Raw genomic sequence first — 19406 nt, forward strand, 5'->3', positions numbered from 1 at the left:
AGGAACTGGCAGTAGGACTGGGAGTTGAGCTTGACTCCATCCTCAACCCGAAAAGGCCCCACAAGCTCATCTTTGATGATACCAGCCCAAACCAGTACTCCACCTCCACCTTGCTGGCGTCTGAGTCGGACTGGAGCTCTCTACCCTTTACCAATCCAGCCACGGGCCCATCCATCTGGCCCATCAAGACTCACTCTCATTTCATCAGTCCATAAAACCTTAGAAAAATCAGTCTTGAGATATTTCTTGGCCCAGTCTTGACGTTTCAGCTTGTGTGTCTTGTTCAGTGGTGGTCGTCTTTCAGCCTTTCTTACCTTGGCCATGTCTCTGAGTATTGCACACCTTGTGCTTTTGGGCACTCCAGTGATGTTGCAGCTCTGAAATATGGCCAAACTGGTGGCAAGTGGCATCGTGGCAGCTGCACGCTTGACTTTTCTCAGTTCATGGGCAGTTATTTTGCGCCTTGGTTTTTCCACACGCTTCTTGCGACCCTGTTGACTATTTTGAATGAAACACTTGATTGTTCGATGATCACGCTTCAGAAGCTTTGCAATTTTAAGAGTGCTGCATCCCTCTGCATGATATCTCACTATTTTTGACTTTTCTGAGCCTGTCAAGTCCTTCTTTTGACCCATTTTGCCAAAGGAAAGGAAGTTGCCTAATAATTATGCACACCTGATATAGGGTGTTGATGTCATTAGACCACACCCCTTCTCATTACAGAGATTCACATCACCTAATATGCTTAATTGGTAGTAGGCTTTCTAGCCTATACAGCTTGGAGTAAGACAATGAGGATGATGTGGTCAAAATACTCATTTGCCTAATAATTCTGCACTCCCTGTATATCAGCCCTGCTAGGTTATGCAGCAGGTCGTGAGACTCACCCATCCGCCCTAATCTAAGGGAAGACCTTACACTCACCTATGCTACACTACTCATTCGGCCGGGCATGTCTAAAAACATCCCTCTAAGGATCCTCTACTCCATGGCAAACACACAATCGGAGATGAGCACTACTCCAAAGTGGTACGGAAGACAGTAACTGGCGGCCCTACGGTATACAGAAGTCACTTTAAATTACTTTACACTAGGAGCCAGACACACCTTGACTTTGGGAGCCTAACTGGTGCTCTGCAGTATATGTGAGGAGGACGCATTCCATGTAGTAGGGACCCTCACCGTGACGCAGAGAAAGGCCTCGCTCCCATGAAGGGTGGGAAAGTTTTAGGCCCCACTTCTATGGTAGATGTCAAGCCACACTCCCTTTGCAAACACCTGTAGCATGTTCAATGTAGAGCCTTCAACTCAAAGGCATACCACAGCACGTAGGGAATTTTTACACATTTGCACCTTATTCAAAGCCAGCCAACCATCCTGTTTTTGTTCCTGGTAAGTCTCACATTTGAGTGGTATGTCCCAATCAGGTAGTGTGGGGCCCCAAATGTCCCACTTCTTGCAGCTCGTGATGGTTAGAAGCCTGGCAGGACACCTGGACCCGCCTGGCACGTTGTGCACGTTACTATTTCAGCCATTTATGAGTTGTGAAAGAGGTGTCCGCAGCTGTAATGGACGAGCTGCAGAACAGGAGGGGCCCTGCACGAAGACAGTGTGACCTCTAGAGGTGCTAATAGAGAATGCAGGCACCTGCAGTCAAACGTGTGAATGAAAACCATAACGAAGGGCTGTGCTTGAAATATGCCTATAGTGTTTATTTTCTCCATTAAACCTCCTTCAAGAGGCTCACATACTGTTAGGTCAGGAGACAGAGGTAGCTCTGGAGTATGACTTGTCCAAGATGAAACAGTTCGGCAAGATGGAGGCCCGATATTGTAATGCAGAACTGCTTGATTTAAAGGCTATTGCCGTGAGAGCAGACACTGCTATCCACCCTCCCCCAGTTCTTAGCCGCACGTCGGCGAGATACAATCAGAGATAAAACGAATCCGCAATGTTATTGCGGTGGAACGGAGTGATTCTGTTCCACAAAAACAAGAGTGTTCAGAAGAAGTGTAAGACTACACGAGCTAAATGAAGGTCCCGTACAAAATACAGAAACTGCTTCTGACATCCCTTCAAGAGGGAAGGCTCTTGAGCAGGCAGCCCCGAGACACCAGTACGGTGGCCCTGAGGGAATATACTCAAGAAAAAGAGATAATGGTGTGACACAGGGACTAGAAACAAATGAAAACGTTTTAGAAAATATATAATGGTTGGTGTTCGGCCACATCTGTGGGGCTTACATATATAAGAATATATAGCAGAAGGGCGAACTCTTAAGGAATGACCAAAGTAACAGTGAGATCAGTCAGAAGATTTGACTCATGACATGCTCGGTGGAAGTGAGATTTTTATACGTTCAAATAATGTCCTGAAGAAGGTGGAGGGGAAGGGGGTGTACGATGAAACCTTGGTGTTGATGAGTTCTAAGGAGATTACTGTTTACACAAAGTGTCGTTTTTTGATGAATTATATGTTCACAAGGAAATGCTGATGTTAAGTTAGCAGAATCTAAATGAATGAATGATTATGATCAATGATGTGTTGATGTGAAAAAGATGTACAGTGATATTTGTGCCCGTGGTCTGAGTAAAGGTTGCATGATAAGTTTTAAAGGAAGAATCAATTGTATTTAGTTTATTTTAAATATACTAAATAAATAATAATCAGATACCTTTACTGGCACAAAAGTTCGATGTGAGACTATCAGTTATGTGCACATATGATGTTAACTGAGAGAAAAGGTTGTTGACTAAACAGCTCGGATGGCCTCTAACATCATTTCTTTAGGTCCTGCGAGCAAAAGACACACATGGGAAAGACGGAGGAAGAGAAAGACGGGAAAGCGTCACAATGGGAGAAAGCAGAAATCTGCAGGAGTGAGCTGAAGGGGCAGGGGGTGTCTGTAAATTGATTAAAGAGGCCAGAGATGGCTTCAGGATTAGCTGCCTCAGTATTCTGTTCTTGCGCATTAAATTGCAGCAGCCGTGTTTAAGAGGAAGGGTTGGGCACCAGCACGTTTTTATTTACAAATTAAGCACTGTGTGTTGCATTTCCTCGGTCTATTGTGTTCCATCTGAATGACAGTTATTAATTTTGTACAGTTGTCTCTCTTAAGATGCGAAGAGAAGGCAGACAAGGCTTTCAGCAGGAGGTGTTAATGGGTATGGAACTCCAATACAGAATGTCACAGTAATCAGATTTGATAAATTCAATATCCGCCCGCGTGATATATTTTAAAAGGGACTGATTTAGAGCAGGGACTTGTAAAACCAAGCCTCAAAAATGAGGTCCACTAATTAAAATCTCCCTTGTTTTCCAACAAACATCTTCTAATGCGAGTATACTGTCAAGTGTCTCCTCTCGTACAAGGCATTTCTGTGTATGCAAAGTGCGTGCATGCGCCGCAAGGTGTTCTGTGAAGTGATATGGAAGGTTGGCCACCCCACCTCGTTCTGTCGAATGGTTCAAGTATTGCTTTGGGGGAACTCATTCGATCTTCTTGTCACTCCCTGACAGCCGATAGCGTTAGGGCCGTCCTAATGACAGCTATTCAATGGCAATAAATTAACGCAGCGTATTCAGAACCCCCAGAAGGTGACACTGGGAATGCTCCCTACGGTAGAATTGTAGTAGTGGGCAGAGGAAAGGTGTAATTTATCCTAATTTTCTTCCATGTCGGTGTTTTTCTGTCCAGCCTTGCGCCGATCGACTGAAAGTCCATACCCAAGGAGTGACGTCCGGGGCGGAGTCAAGCGTGTGTCTTGGTGACAAAGGGAAAGCACGTTAGAGATAGTGGTCCAGATAAGACAAGAACATAGAACGGCTCTGACACCTCATCCAGACCTGCCTGCAATAGCTCCTCGTTTCATCCCCTGGCCCCACCCACCACCCCCAATCTCCACCGCCTCTCAACCATTTCTGTGATAGCTCTCCTACTGCTCCAGTCACTGACAGCCAAGGTATTCAGGACCTCTCGAGTCCCGTTCCACGGTGGGTTCACGAGCCAGCGCGCAGCGCTTCACCTGAGGCCTTAAACTTGGGGCCAGGGTCCATTTGACCTTTAGACCCAGATTTAAGAATCATTTTTTTTTATGCTAAGGTGGCGTTGGGCTTCAAAAATCACTTGGCCATATTTACAAAGTGGCATAACGCATGCATTGCACCACTTCGTAACCCTTTGTGCCACAATATGCATGTACCATGTGTGCATCATTTTTGCAGCTACTTTTAATGCCTACTCAAAGCAGGCGTTAAAAGGGGGCACACTACTGGTTACAATGGGCCCGTATGTACTGTTTAGGGTTAGCACCAAAATTGTTCCCCCATTAGATGGAATGCAAAAATTGCGCAGTGGAATCTAAGGTATTCCACTGCGTCATTTTGTGCAGCTACTTTTAAAACCTGCTCAGAGCAGGCATTAAGAGGAGACATACTATTGGTTACAATGGGCCCCGTGTACTGTTCAGGGTTAGCAACAACATTTTGGGGCCAATCCTTAACAGTACATCAATAGTGTCAAAACTGTTAATGCTATTGCCCCCTACCCTGCGCCATGATGGAGGTAAGGTGGAGCAAGAATAGTGGAGCTGCACTGGGTGCAGCGCCGCTTTTCTTAAATCCGCACCTTAGTGTGATGGGGACAGAGTGCTACGGGGAATGGAACGGGGTCTTAAACCGCGACTACGAGGAGGAAGCAGAAAATGGGACAGCTTTTTTAACTACTCATGGGCATGTGGGAGGCTGAGCAAACGCGGCTTTGTATGTACAGACATGCTGCAGGAAAGAAGGGCCCCTTCTAAGCACCATTTGCTGTGGCGCAACGAGGCGCGGGGAAACAGAGCTGCGCCAAAGATCACACATCGAGACAAATGAAGAATCGATACTTAGGCGTGTGACTCATTGGTACAGGAACAGAATGAAACGTCTCCGCCGGGACTTCATGCTTAGAGTACTCATGCAATCTATAGAAAGAGAAAACAGTGTAAATGGGACAAAGCCAAGGTCCTCTCGGGTACCCAGGACAGGGTCCCGGTCCTGCACCCGGGGCTGATGCCAGTCCATCACCTTGTCAGCGACCTGTTAGTCAATCTACGGAACCCTGGTTAAGTGCCACTTCTCCAGCACGACGAGGAGGGTCACGGTCAGTCACTCTAAAGCGCCCCTATGGAGATGCCACCCTAGAATACCAAAGCCAGGCGCTAATTCTTCCCTAGGGGCCATAGCGGGAGCAATTACCCTTCAGCACAATCAACTAGGGGTGTGCTAGTCGCTGCCCAGCACGCTAGACAGATGAGGCGCTATCACATCCCAGCACCTAGAGCAGAGGTCAGTCTCTCACCTGCAGCGACGGCAGGAGCTCGTAAGTCCCAAACATAAGTTGCATGAATGTCTTCAGCCCCCTCGTTAGGTGTCAAATCACTCCCGAGGAGGGGGGAGGGAGGAGACGATGCTATAGCTCTCCTGCACCTTATGTTGGTATCAATAACTCCTTGCAGTAGGGCCAGCGGCGTGTCACGCTCCTATATCTTGAGAAAGTTCCAGTCACTTTTCTGCACGCTGAGAAGTTGCCAGTCACCCATGCTCAAGCACCCGGATAAGGCACTACCCACTGTTGCGCACCACAGGCACATCAGTACAGAAGCTAGTGTGTGTGCCAGTCACTGTCACGCACGTTGAAGAAGTGAGTCACTCTCGAGCCCCCAGGCAGGAGTCAGTCTCACTCCAGCCGCTTGGAGAGCTCCCAGACTCTCTCCAGCACCATGGACAGACACCAGGCCCTAGCTTGTGCTAAAACAGGAATAGGTGCCAGCCGCTTTCCGGCACTCTTCGCCAGGTGTCAGTCACTATCCATCACCAGGGCCAGGTGCCAGACAGTGTGGTGAATCACAAGCTGGTGTCAGTCATTCTCCTGCACCGTGAAAAGAAAATGGTCACTCCTTTGCAGCATGGCGGATTGCAGTCACTCTCAGACACCCTATGTAAGTGGGGTGCACTCTCCCACATCCTGGAGGATATCAGTCTTTGGGTACATACTAATAGCTTTTCGCAACCTCGGCACTGCCAAGTCACACGCCAGCACTGTGGACGGGTGGCAACCAGCCCTCTCTGTAGACTGCAGCCCTCTCTCTATAGTGTGTGCGGCACTGAAGCCTCCCGGTAGACTACAGACCTCTCTAGAGTGTGTGCAGCACTGAGCTCTTTGCAGATTACATACCTCTCTCTGGAGGGTTTGCAGCACTGAGCTCTTTCTAGACTACAGATCTCTCGCTCGAGTGTGTGCAGCACGGAGCCCTCTCTGCAGACTACAGACCTCTCACTAGAGAGTGTGCAGCACTGAGCTCTTTCTATAGACCACAGATCTCATACTAGAGTGTGTGCAGCACTGAGCTCTCTCTGCAGACTACAGACCTCTCACTGGAATGTGTGAGGCATTAACCTCTTTCAATAGACCACAGACCTCATACTGGAGTGTGTGCAGCACTGAGCTCATTCTATAGACCGCAGACCTCATACTGGAGTGTGTGCAGCACTGAGCTCATTCTATAGACCACAGACCTCATACTGGAGTGTGTGCAGCACTGAGCCCTCTCTGCAGACTACAGAACTATCGCTGGAAAGTGTGCAGCACTGAACTCGCTCTATAGACCACAGACGTCATACTGGAGTGTGTGCAGCACTGAGCTCTCTCTGGAGACTACAAACCTCTTGCTGGAGTGTGTGCAGCACTGAGTCCTCTCTGTAGACTACAGACTTCTCACTGGAGAGTGTCCAGCACTGCGCTCTCTCTGTGGACTACAGGACCCTTGCTGGAGTGGGTGCAGAACTGAGCTCTTTCTATAGATCACATAACTCATACTGGAGTGTGTGCAGCACTGAGTCCTCCCTGTAGACTACAGACCTTTTGCTGGAGTGTGTGCAGCGCTGAGCTCTTTCTATAGACCACAGACCTCATACTGGAGGGTGTGCTGCACTGAGCCCTATCTGCTGACTACAAACCTCTCTCTGGAGTGTGTGAGGCACTGATCCCTCTCTGTAGACTACAGACCTCTATCTGGAGTGGGTGCAGCACTGAGTTGTCTCTATAGACTACAGAACTCTTGCTAGAGTGTGTGCAGCACTGATCCCTCTCTACAGACCTCTCACTGGAGTGTGTTAGGCGCTGAGCCCTCTCTGTAGACTACAGAACTCTCTCTGGAGTGTGTGCAGCAGTGATCTCTCTCTGTAGACTACAGACCTCTCAATGGAGTGTGTAGCACTGAGCCCTCCCTCCAGACTACAAAACTCTCACTGGAGAGTGTGCAGCACTGAGCTCTTTCTTTAGATCACAGAACTCATACTGGAGTGTGTGCAGCACGGAGCCCTCTCTGTATACTACAGACCTCTCACATAAATGTGTACAGCTCTGAGCCCTCTCGGTACACTACAGACCTCTCACTGGATTGTGTGGAGCCCTGGGCTCTTTCTGTCAACCACAGACCTCAAAGTGGATTGTGTGCATCACTGAGCCGACTCTATAGACTACAGACCTCTCACTGGAGTGTGTGCAGCACTGAGCTCTTTCTCTACACCACAGACCTCATACTGGAGTGTGTGCAGCACCGAGCCCTCTCTGTCGACTGCAGACCTCGCACTTGAGTGTGTGCAGCAATTAGCTCTTTCAACAGACCACAGACCTCATACTGGAGTGTGTGCAGCACTGTGCCCTCTCTGCAGACTACAGAACTATCACTGGAGTGTGTGCAGCACTGAACTCGTTCTATAGACCACAGACTTTATACTGGACTGTTTGCCGCACTGAGCACTGTGTGTAGACTGCAGAACTCTCGCTGGAGGATGTGCAGCACTGAGCTCTTTCAACAGACCACAGACCTCATACTGGAGTGTGTGCAACACTGAGCCCTCTCTGCAGACCTCTCGTTGGACTGTGTGGAGGACTGAGCCCTCTCTATGGTCTACAGACCTCTCCCTGTCGTGTTTGCAGCACTGAGCCCTCTATGTAGACTACAGCCCTCTCGCTTGAGTGTGTGAAGCACTGAGCCCCCTCTACAGACCTCTCACTGGAGTGTGCGCATCACTGAGCCCCCTCCACAGACCTCTCGCTGGCGTGTGCAGCACTGAGCCCTCTCTGAGGATCACAGACCTCTCACGGGAGTGGGTGTACATTGCTCCAACCTTAGTCTGCCGTTGTCTTCCTTGTGAACTAACCTGCAACAAACTGCAGTACTCTCCACCCAGACTGTGCACCAGGTCTTACGCTGCAATACCCTGCTCAAGGTGTGTGCACGGAGCCCCAGGCTTTGGCTGCAGGCCATTCTCTCTGGGTGTGTGGATTGCTCGAGGTGTGTGCACTGAGACCCAGACTTTGGCTGCAGGCCACTCTCTCTGGGTGTGTGGATTGCTCGAGGTGTGTGCACTGAGACCCAGACTTTGGCTGCAGGCCACTCTCTCTGGGTGTGTGGATTGCTCGAGGTGTGTGCACTGAGACCCAGACTTTGGCTGCAGGCCATTCTCTCTGGGTGTGTGGATTGCTCGAGGTGTGTGCACAGAGACCCAGACTTTGGCTGCAGGCCATTCTCTCTGGGTGTGTGGACTGCGCTTGGTGTGTGCACTGAGCCCCAAACTTTGGCTGCAGGCCACTCTCTCTGGGTGTGTGGATTGCTCGAGGTGTGTGCACTGAGACCCAGACTTTGGCCGCAGGCCACTCTCTCTGGGTGTGTGGACTGATCTTGGTGTGTGCACTGAGACCCAGACTTTGGCCGCAGGCCACTCTCTCTGGGTGTGTGGACTGATCTTGGTGTGTGCACTGAGACCCAGACTTTGGCCACAGGCCACTCTCTCTGGGTGTGTGGATTGCTCGAGGTGTGTGCACTGAGACCCAGACTTTGGCCGCAGGCCACTCTCTCTGGGTGTGTGGATTGCTCGAGGTGTGTGCACTGAGACCCAGACTTTGGCTGCAGGCCATTCTCTCTGGGTGTGTGGATTGCTCGAGGTGCGTGCACTGAGACCCAGACTTTGGCTGCAGGCCATTCTCTCTGGGTGTGTGGACTGCGCTTGGTGTGTGCACTGAGCCCCAAACTCTGGCTGCAGGCCACTCTCTCTGGGTGTGTGGATTGCTCGAGGTGTGTGCACTGAGACCCAGACTTTGGCCGCAGGCCTCTCTCTCTCTGGGTGTGTGGACTGATCTTGGTGTGTGCACTGAGACCCAGACTTTGGCTGCAGGCCACTCTCTCTGGGTGTGTGGACTGATCTTGGTGTGTGCACTGAGACCCAGACTTTGGCTGCAGGCCACTCTCTCTGGTTTGTGGACTGCTCTTGGTGTGTGCACTGAGCCCCAGACTTTGGCTGCAGGCCACTCTCTCTGGGTGTGAGGATTGCTCGAGGTGTGTGCACTGAGCCCCAGACTTTGGCTGCAGGCCACTCTCCCTGGGTGTGTCGATTGCTCGAAGTGTGTGCACTGAGCCCCAGACTTTGGCTGCAGGCCAGTCTCTCTGGGTGTGTGGACTGCTCTTGGTGTGTGCACTGAGCCTCAGACTTTGGCTGCAGGCCACTCTCTCTGGGTGTGTGGACTGATCTTGGTGTGTGCACTGAGACCCAGACTTTGGCTGCAGGCCACTCTCTCTGGGTGTGTGGACTGATCTTGGTGTGTGCACTGAGACCCAGACTTTGGCTGCAGGCCACTCTCTCTGGGTGTGTGGATTGCTCGAGGTGTGTGCACTGAGACCCAGTCTTTGGCTGCAGGCCACTCTCTCTGGGTGTGTGGACTGCTCTTGGTGTGTGCACTGAGACCCAGACTTTGGCTTCAGGCCACTCTCCCTGGGTGTGTGGATTGCTCGAAGTGTGTGCACTGAGCCTCAGACTTTGGCTGCAGGCCACTCTCTCTGGGTGTGTGGATTGCTCGAGGTGTGTGCACTGAGACCCAGACTTTGGCTGCAGGCCACTCTCTCTGGGTGTGTGGATTGCTCGAGGTGTGTGCACTGAGACCCAGACTTTGGCTGCAGGCCATTCTCTCTGGGTGTGTGGATTGCTCGAGGTGTGTGCACTGAGACCCAGACTTTGGCTGCAGGCCACTCTCTCTCGGTGTGTGGACTGTTCTTGGTGTGTGCACTGAGACCCAGACTTTGGCTGCAGGCCACTCTCTCTCGGTGTGTGGATTGCTCGGGGTGTGTGCACTGAGACCCAGACTTTGGCTGCAGGCCACTCTCACTGGGTGTGTGGATTGCTCGAAGTGTGTGCCCTGAGCCCCAGACTTTGGCTGCAGGCCAGTCTCTCTGGGTGTATGGATTGATCGAGGTGTGTGCACTGAGCCCCAGACTTTGGCTGCAGGCCACTCTCTCTGGTTGTGTGGATTGCTCGAGGTGTGTGCACTGAGCCCCAGACTTTGGCTGCAGACCACTCTCCCTGGTTGTGTGGGGCACTCAGCTCTTTCCCTCGCTGCAGGACTCTCTCTGGAGCGCGCTGTGTGGGTTACCGTATTCTCCCAGTCTATGCACGCATCTCAGAAAGTATATCCAGGGCCCCTGAAAGTAAGCGTTAAAGAGGGCCAGATTGGACGTCAACATTCTGCACATTACGCAGCATAATGTGTCACATTCAGAGGCAGTGCTATTTCACTAATTTGTCCTTTCCACATGCGTTCATTCTACCTATGCAAATGTTTCACATCACTAAACCAGTTTAACATTTGACTAGTGCAGTCAGAGGCTAAAAGGCGACCAGTTATGCTTTGTAAGAGGCCTGCCTGTGTGCGGCGCCACGCCGCACGCTTATTTTAGGTGATTTTGATGCGGCTGGGTTAGAAACATTTTTTTCAGTTTGCAGTGCCCTCCTCCCAGTGAGTGCATCATCTACGCAGTTGTAATATCCCCCACACACCCCAGTTTGTGCACCGTCCTCTATGATTGCAGGACCCCCACCTGTGTATCGATCTGGAAGTAGCCCTCCTCTCTAGATGGGTACAGTGAGCTCCAGGTTGAGGTTTATGCACTCTCTTCCTTGACTGTTCATTCAGCTGGATGCACAGAATGATTGACTCTCCTCCCAGTGTATGTACTAAGCTCCTTCCATTGGCTTCCGTATTCTCTTTCTCATGGGGACGCTGAGCACGTTCCTTAGGCTTGAGTACTGTCCTCCCATGGTATGCACTCAGCTCCTTCTAGGGGCTATATACCCCATCCCCACCCGGGGTGCGCACTGAGCTCTGTGCACAGACTGCTGGACTCTCGTGCGATCCCTTCTCCACCCTGGATCCATGCCGATGGGAGCACACGGACCTCCCTCTGCCTGGTCCGGAGATTCGGACACTTCACTGGAGCTAAAGGGAGCGCGGGGCAGACGCACACACCAGGGGGCGCCACTGCCTCTGCGAGGACCCAATGACTGCAACACTGCAGGATGAGGACGATCACACCGGAGACTGAGCACGGTAACACCTCAGGCTGAGAGCCCCCTGTTCGGGACCGGGAGCCGCGTGTCCAGGACTGAGTGCCTACAATACAGGAGAGACCCTTGTAACAGGTAGGAGCCGTCTGTCGGCGTCTCTGTGTGAGTGAATGAAAGCTACCCCAAGGGAGAGACGCTCTGCTCGGGAGATGGAGCCGCGTGTCCAGCAGTGAGGTCCTACACAGTACATGATGGAGCTTTGATACAGGTAGGAGCCGTCTACCGGCGTCTCTGTGTGAGTGACTGAGGTGTGCGAGCTGCCGCACCGGAGAGATTCTCTGTTCAATACTGCGAGCAGCGTGTCCAGGAGTGAGTACAGGAGAGAGTTTTGTTACAGGTAGGAGCCATTTGACGGCGTCTCCTTGTGAGTGACTGAAGGGTGATAGCTGACACTGGGGAAGATACTCTTTGCTCGGGACTGAGTGCAGTGTGTGCGGGGACGGAGAGTCCTCCCTCCGTGCCGGAGGGAGCTTTGAATGGAGCCGACAGGAGCTGCCTAACAGGGTGTCTGTGAGTGTCTGATGGCCGAGAGTCGAGCTGTCACACGGGTAGAGAGAAGCTCCCTGCTTGGGATTGGGAGTCGCGTATCCGAGAACCGAGTGTGCTCTCACACACTACAGGAGGGAACTCTGGTGCCGGTAGGAGCTATCTAACGATCCGTGGGAGTAGCTGAGGACTGAGATCTGTCGCCCGTGGAGGGGCTCCGGCCAGTGTGTCCGGGAACAGAGTCCTCCGTAAAGGAGGGAGCTCTGATACAAATAGGGGCTGTCGCACGACATCTCCTTGGGGGTGAGTGAGGGCTAACAGCTGTCACCTGCGGAGAAGCTCTCTCCTCGGGACTCAGGACAGTGTGAGCGGGATGGCGAGTCCTGCGAGCAGGAGGGAGGACTGATGCGGCTAGCAGCTGTCTAGCAGTGAACCTGTGCACCAGGGCAAAGGGGTGAGAGCCGAAGCCTCACCCGGGGAGAGGCTACCTGCTGGAGGCTGGGAGAGTCCTCTGTGCAGGAGGGAGTACCGACACAGGTAAGAGCTGCTTATCAGTGTCCCCAGCGAGTGTCTGCGGATTACCCGTCTCTGTATGTGGTAGATAAGGCGTGAATAGGACATGGGTAGACGTTCAGTAACTAACAATAGGGATTGGTGCCCTTCCCGTGAGAGGTCAGTTTGGTTTCCACACTGATTAATTGATGGCCTGATAACGTGAGCTACTAGCTTCGCTTTGTTAGGTGTCCCTATTGTGAGCTCAATCCTCAATGCCTCCAGTGCTATGAATATCAGTGGTACACCCATGCACTTAGTGTGAGCTCAATCACTCAATGCCCCCAGTGCTATGTATATCAGTGCCACACCGGCGCAGGCGGTGCGAGCTCAGTCCTCAATGCCCCCAGTGCTATGGATGTCAGTGATACACCCATGCACTTAGTGTGAGCTCAATCGCCCAATGGGTTCCAGCGCCTTGCGGCAGCCTGGTGTTGTAATAATAATTCGGTGCTTTCCTGAGATCGGCGGTACACCGGTACCCCCACAGAGAGCCACAGCTTGTCCCTCGACATCCGCCCCAGTGCCTCTGAATCTACGCCCAAGAAGCCACTGAAATCCCGTTTATTCCAGCATTAGTCTCTCGACTCTAAGGATTAGCCTCTCTGTTTTTTGTAGACGAACGTTTCAGCGCTAGGATGCCCCATGACCTAAAAAATTAATAAAAATAAAAACAAAAAAATAAATTACTGCACCGCACCTGACTGTGGCCGTGGAGGGAAACTCCTTATTGTCCCAAAACAATAGTTTCTATTCCACTTGTAACATCGAAAAACGTCACCCAGAGGACGGCCACCCTGACCTGACGACTCGGACTAACAAAACAGTTCGGGATAATGGGGGCTAATGGGAGGGGGGTCCGTGAGCAATCTGTAGGTCACAGTTTCGGATCTTGGACAGCCAGGCTCAGGTTTTCATCTTGTTAGGGTGATAACGTGCATTATTCAGCTTTTTTAACAAGCATTGTTTACGCATTAGGGTTTTTAAAGAGTGTTTCTGAAGTGATCAATAGTATTACAAATGTTATATTGATAAAGCCATTGAGGGTTATTTTTTCCTTTTTCTCAAAAGCCTTCTTTAAATTCTCAAATCTACCATATTTTAACGACCTTTCACGGCAAAACATCGGAAAAGCAAGCCGTCTGTAGAAATACAGGCTTCTAAGAATGAACCAGGAATTGTATTACATGGGTCTGATATAAAATGCTCCTAAGGCCATATAAATTGGTGAACTACCTGTGAGGATTTGACACCTGCCACAGGTCTGTGCATAACCAACTAACCAGATAAGGTTTGAGTCGTATTTATTAATTGCACATTATTCACGGAAGGCGGCTCTTGGCGCTATTCACAAAAATGAGAAGTTTAATGTTACCTTAATGTTACCCAAAGTAATGGTACTTATTTTATCCACCTTTGTAGAGTGAAAGGCTGAGTGGGTCCAGAGAGACATGGCAATGGGGCCAAACACACATCTCAAAAGTGCATGTCCGAATCCGCTAAGCTGTCAGACTCTTCCTAACGTTTAAATCACTATAGAAGCATAGCTCAGTGGACTAGGTGCCTGCTGCACTGGTCTACGTTTGGCTTGCGAGGCAGAATTTACCACCGCAGTGAGATAGTTCAATGAGCTGAAAAATCTACTGCCGAGATCAGTTCCTATCATGTACATCCTGTATGTAGCTCGTTGCATTTAGCTTCTGCAGAGGAGATTAGTGTGCAACCTGCAGATCACATCGTTAACTCACGATAAGGCAACGAAGTCAGCAGCAAGTGTTCCATAGATACTACTGCGGACAATTTACATGGGAATGATTTTCCAGGTTGGCTTGCAAAAAAACACAAATAGTTATTTTGCAGTGGCCGCTCACAAGCCCAAAGGCCTAAATACCACTGCCCCGTTGTGCTAATGACACTACGCCCTTCAAGATGGTGCACTGAGCACCCGACTTGGAGGTCACAAGGTCGAATCCAAGGAGGACAGTTCATTGGATCGAGCACCTGTCACAGAGATGTTGTGGGGTTTCCTCCTGGATGGAGGTCTGTTCCGGACATGGCGGGTCTGCCTGTGGTTTCAGGCGTATTTATAACTTTGGTAGGTTTTCCTAATATGTGGCGTTCAGTTCGTGCCTAGCAGGGGCTCTTATTTCTGTTTCAGTTTTAGATGCAGCCAAATTGTTTTTCTGACACTTCAAATTCTTAGTTGCAGTATTTGTGGGTTTCCCTGTTTCTAGCATTTAGCACCAGTTTAGGTGGCCTTTTTTTTGTTTCGTTTTTATGCTGTCGCATACTTACCTCTAGGCTAGCCAAGGCGGGTTATCCAGCTAGCACTGGTGGTGTTTGAGGGCCACCTACGAGGATAGACAGCTGTCACACGTTCAGTCTTAACCGGCGCGAGTTTTCTTGCTGAGAGGTATTTATCTGAGCCCGAGTCTTCAGGGTCGATGTTTTGACCCAGCCTGTCCGAGTTTCCCTGCTGTCTGCTGTTTACTTCCATCTGATGTTCCACTGCTTTGAGTTTAGTTCCAGCTGGGGTGGGTTTCATTTTTGGTTGCTGGGGCACCTCATTTTAGCTCCAGCCTACAGAGTGTTTTTTGCAATTTGGTGTATATAGTCCTTAGATAGGGTGTTTTTAGGGGCCAGCGCAAAGCGCTCCGTACCCTGTTGTAATCTCTCTTTGGGATTCTAACCATGCCCATGTCACGTCAGTCACTTGCACTGGATCGTGGGCTTGCCTTCTAAAATCCGCATGCTTTTATTAGTGAGAGACATGCATACACCATGCCTTTTCCGGTGTTTAGCCCTCCTGGAGCGTACCAACCAACTACTGGAAACATAGGAGGCTCCATGTTTTCAGTATGGTTTCCGGACTACTTTTTCTCTTTATTTAGAAGCGTGATAAACACAGTGGGATCGCGCTCGTTTCTTTTCTATTTAATGTGGCAAGAAAAGTCCTGATATGAGTTTACAATGCAAATAGCTCGAACTCGACGAAATCCGAGACCCGTTGCTTTGCAAATGCTTGTTTCTTGTGTCAGGGCTTCAACAATCGTCAAGATATAGAAACAGGTTTAAAGGGGCAGGTGTTAGGCCAACATTTATGATGTTAACAAATAACATGGGATTTGCCATAGAGAAGTTACTTCAAGCTTAACTCTCAAACTGCGGAACTGGAGTCTGCCAAATTTTACGTCTCTGCAGCATTTCCATGACTCAGTCCAGCCATGTTAGAAATATAAGCACAATTCGACTGTCTAGGGTGCGTGCTCAAGTTCGCAATCTCAGAGAAATTACAGAAAATGCTTGGTTAGCATCATAAAATACTAAAAATGTGTGTTTTTAATTTGAGCTCATGCACAATGAATGGCCACATATTCACAGTGCTTGTGAACAGTGGGCGAGATAAGTATTGGCAATCCAATAGGTCTCGCCTATACATGAGCTATTGACTTTGTAAATGCACTTCAGCCATGTTGTACACCAGCTTAGAGTGGTGTATAGTAGAGTGGAGTGGTGCAGAGTGGAGTTGTACAGAGTAGAGTGGCGCAGAGAGGCATACAGTGCAGTTTCATAGAGTCCAGTGGTGTATAGTATTGTACAGTACAGTGGCATAAAGCAGTGGTTCCCAACCTGTGGTCTGGGGACCCCTGGGGTCTGCAAAGTCTCCTCAGGGGGTCCGCGACTGCTTAGAAAATGAAATTATATTATCAGATTAGGTCCCCAGCTCTCAGTACTGATTTAGTCGGAGGTCCCTGGATTCCAATAATAATTTACATGGGGGTCCCTGAGTTCCAGTAATGAAAAAATGGGGGTCCATAGAAGTCAAAAGGTTGGGAACCACTGGCATAGAGTATAGTGGTGTAGAGTGGTGTGGCATAGAGTTACGTGATGCAGCGGGCATTGCCCCAGAGTAGAGTAGCATAGCTGTGTCTGCAGTAGTGAAGAGTAGAGTCAAGTAGCATAAAGGTCAGTGACATAGAGTGGTGCAGAGTAGAGTAGCATACAGTAGTGCAAAGTAGAGTATAGTCTTGTACAGTGCAGTGGCATAGAGTGAAGTGGCGTGGAGTGGAATAGCGTAAAGTGGAGTAGTGCATAGTAGAGTGGCATAGAATTCAATGGTAGAGAGTGCGCTGTTGCAGAGTAGATGTCAGAGTGCAGTGGAGAAGACTGGAGTAGAGTGGCGTAGAGAGCAGTGGTGTAGAGTACAATGAAGCAGAGTAGAGTGCAGTCGTGGCAAGTGCATTAGTGTAGATTGTAGTGTTTGAGCAGAGTGGCATAGAGTGCAGTGGCATAGAGTGGAGTACTGCAGAGTGGAGTAGAGTAGCATTGACTGCAGCAACAGAATAGAGTGAAGTGGCGTAGAGTGGACCAATGCAGGGTAGAGTGCAGTTACGCAGAGTGGCATGTAGTGTATTGGCATAAAACAAAGTGGTGTAGAGTGCAGTGGCATGGAGAGCACTGGTTCATAGTAGATTATAGTGGAGTACAGTGGATTGGCGTAGAATTCAGGTGTGTAGAGTTGAGTGTTACAGAGTAAGGTGCATTGGCGTAGAGTCTCTTGGCATAGAGTGCAGTGTTAGTGTGTCATAGAGTACAGCGGCATAGAGTGGAGATGCGCAGAATACATGGGTGTGGCCTAGATTGAAGTGGTGTATAGTGTAGTGGTACAAATTGCAGTGGTGTAGAGTAGAGTGTATTGGTTAGAGTAGTGTGTTGCAGGGTAGAGTAGAGAAGTGTAGCGTGAAGTGGCATAGAGTGCAGTGGCATGGAGAGGTGTAAAGCGGAGTGGTGCAGAGTAGAGGGGAGTGGCGTAGAGCGGAGTATGCATGGTGTGGTATTATATTACATGTGGTATTCCATTACATTTGCACAGAAATACAGTTTTACTAGTACATTTATACAGTGCAAAGACCAAAATGTGTGGATTTTGGGTAATGGTTTGTTTTGATCATATTAAAGTATTTGTTTCCCATACACTTCAGAAAAAAACTAAAAAATTGCTTTATTGTGTTCCTAATTGTTAGATATTCTGAAAGACTTACCCACTTCATTTAAATGTTGTCATGTGCTAGAAGAAAAACCCTTTCCTACCTGAGTATCTAGCAAGATTGTTACATAAATCCTCTCACTTTGAAGTCAAAGAAAGAAAAGTAAATAAGGGCCCTTTTAAGACAACACCTGACAGTGGTCATTTGACCTCATTCTTTGAATCCACAGCACATGTGACAAGATAGGAACAAGCTTCTGTTTACAGAAAGGGAGCAGTTGGAAGAAAACTGTAAGAAAGTTTGGTAAGGGAAGGACCAAACAGCAGCTGGACAGCTTAAAACATATAAAACCAGCAAACGAAAAGCAAGTAAAATGTGAGTTACATACCACAATGCGAATGGCAAGCAACGGGCAGAATGTATTTCTAGGTCAACTTTCTGAATGTCCCCAAGATGTCGTTAGCAAGAGCCGTCTGGTAGGCTGTGACCTAAAAATAAAATGCATAGCAGCAGAATAGGAGAGCCAGTGCTGCATGATGCACAAGGGGACAGGTTGCTGGCTGTCCACTTTCGCTGATCTTCTCCTGTCCAAACTGGCACCTTGGCAAATTGAGACAAGGGCAACAGGGCAGCAGTTGCTGTCTCAGTACTTCCTTACTGCCTCATGTTTTTTAGAGTGAAGGAGGGCACCAGGGTTCCTAAATTAAGCCTTCCTGGCCTTTGGGTAAGGCGTAGGGACAAAAGGACACCCCCTGCTGTTAATCAAAGTGAGAGGTGCTGGCCACCTGGGGAAAGTCAGGTTGAGGGGCCAATGTATATCCACTCACCCTCATACTGGGCAGTATGTGGTAGTAAATATTGTACCTTTGGCATGGAGGGGGAGGGACAAAGGTGTTCACCTGCCCAAGGCGGGTGCTTTTTCCCTTGGGTACGCTCTGCTTTTGGGCAAAATGGGATGGTGTTGGGGCATATGTGTATCCATGAGAGGCTGCTGAGATAAATCTCCCCATGCTTGTCAAAGTGGAGAAGAAATGGTATGACAGTCAATAAACACTCTCATGCAAAGCAGGGGCACTAGAGCAATTCCCCCTGCTCTTGTGTAATGCAGGTGGGGGAAGGAGGGTGAAAACAAGCACCTCCAAACTTTGAGCAAGATGGAGGGCATTCTGCTCCCTCATGCATGAGCAACTGTAAACTAAAATTCAGCTCATATACAGGGAGTACAGAACAACTCATCTTGTTCCAGGTAAAGGGAGAGAGTGTTGAAGTATTCACCCCAACGAAAACTTTACATCCCACCATTGAACAAGGTAGGGGTAGATGAAATAACATTCCTGCAACTGGGCTTTTGTGGGAGGGAATGCAGCTACCAAACACCCTCACCATTGCACACGCTGGGGGGACTAAAGCAATTTCATAAAAAAATATAAAAAGAATAATGTGTTCATGCATGTAAAAAAAAAAACTCCTGGACCACGAGGCTTATAAATGCTTTTCCATAACTTGTCTACCTCTTCTTGGCATTGACATTACTGACCCACCTCTACTATTCCCATACGGGTGGTGGGAAATTAATTAAGCTGAGCATTTATTGGATGCCACTGTGCCAAAGTGTTCTCATACCTAGAAATACCAGGGCCATTGGGCAGCTGTCTTGGCACCCTGATTGCGCTTGCCAATAAGACACCGGACCAGCTCCCAGCAGTCCCAGACACCTTCACTCTATAAGAAACAGGGCGAAGAAGGTCTGGGACAGATAGACCCACTTCCAGTTCTCAATAGCTAACAGTGTGCCAGGACAGGGACAAGCTACCACGGTCCCTCGCCATTTTGAGGCAAAAGAGGATGGCAGATGCCCCAGCATCCTGATCACAGCAGCGACTAGGTCAAAGGAGAAGGTGGCAGCTGCCCCGCTTTTCCTTTGCATGCACCATTCGT

General features: G+C 49.4%; 1 protein-coding gene across 1 annotated transcript in view; it reads left to right on the forward strand.

Annotated features, from left to right (window-relative positions):
• Positions 1-10914: 10914 nt before the first annotated feature.
• HCRTR1 (hypocretin receptor 1) overlaps positions 10915-19406 on the forward strand; it is a 76173-nt gene continuing 67681 nt past the window's right edge. The window contains exon 1 of the mRNA XM_069223291.1: positions 10915-11517. The gene's annotated coding sequence lies outside the window, so the exon portion shown is untranslated. The remainder of the gene's footprint in view (positions 11518-19406) is intronic.

This window comes from Pleurodeles waltl, chromosome 3_1 (genome assembly GCF_031143425.1).
Source record: "Pleurodeles waltl isolate 20211129_DDA chromosome 3_1, aPleWal1.hap1.20221129, whole genome shotgun sequence".
Classification (NCBI taxonomy): domain Eukaryota; kingdom Metazoa; phylum Chordata; class Amphibia; order Caudata; family Salamandridae; genus Pleurodeles; species Pleurodeles waltl.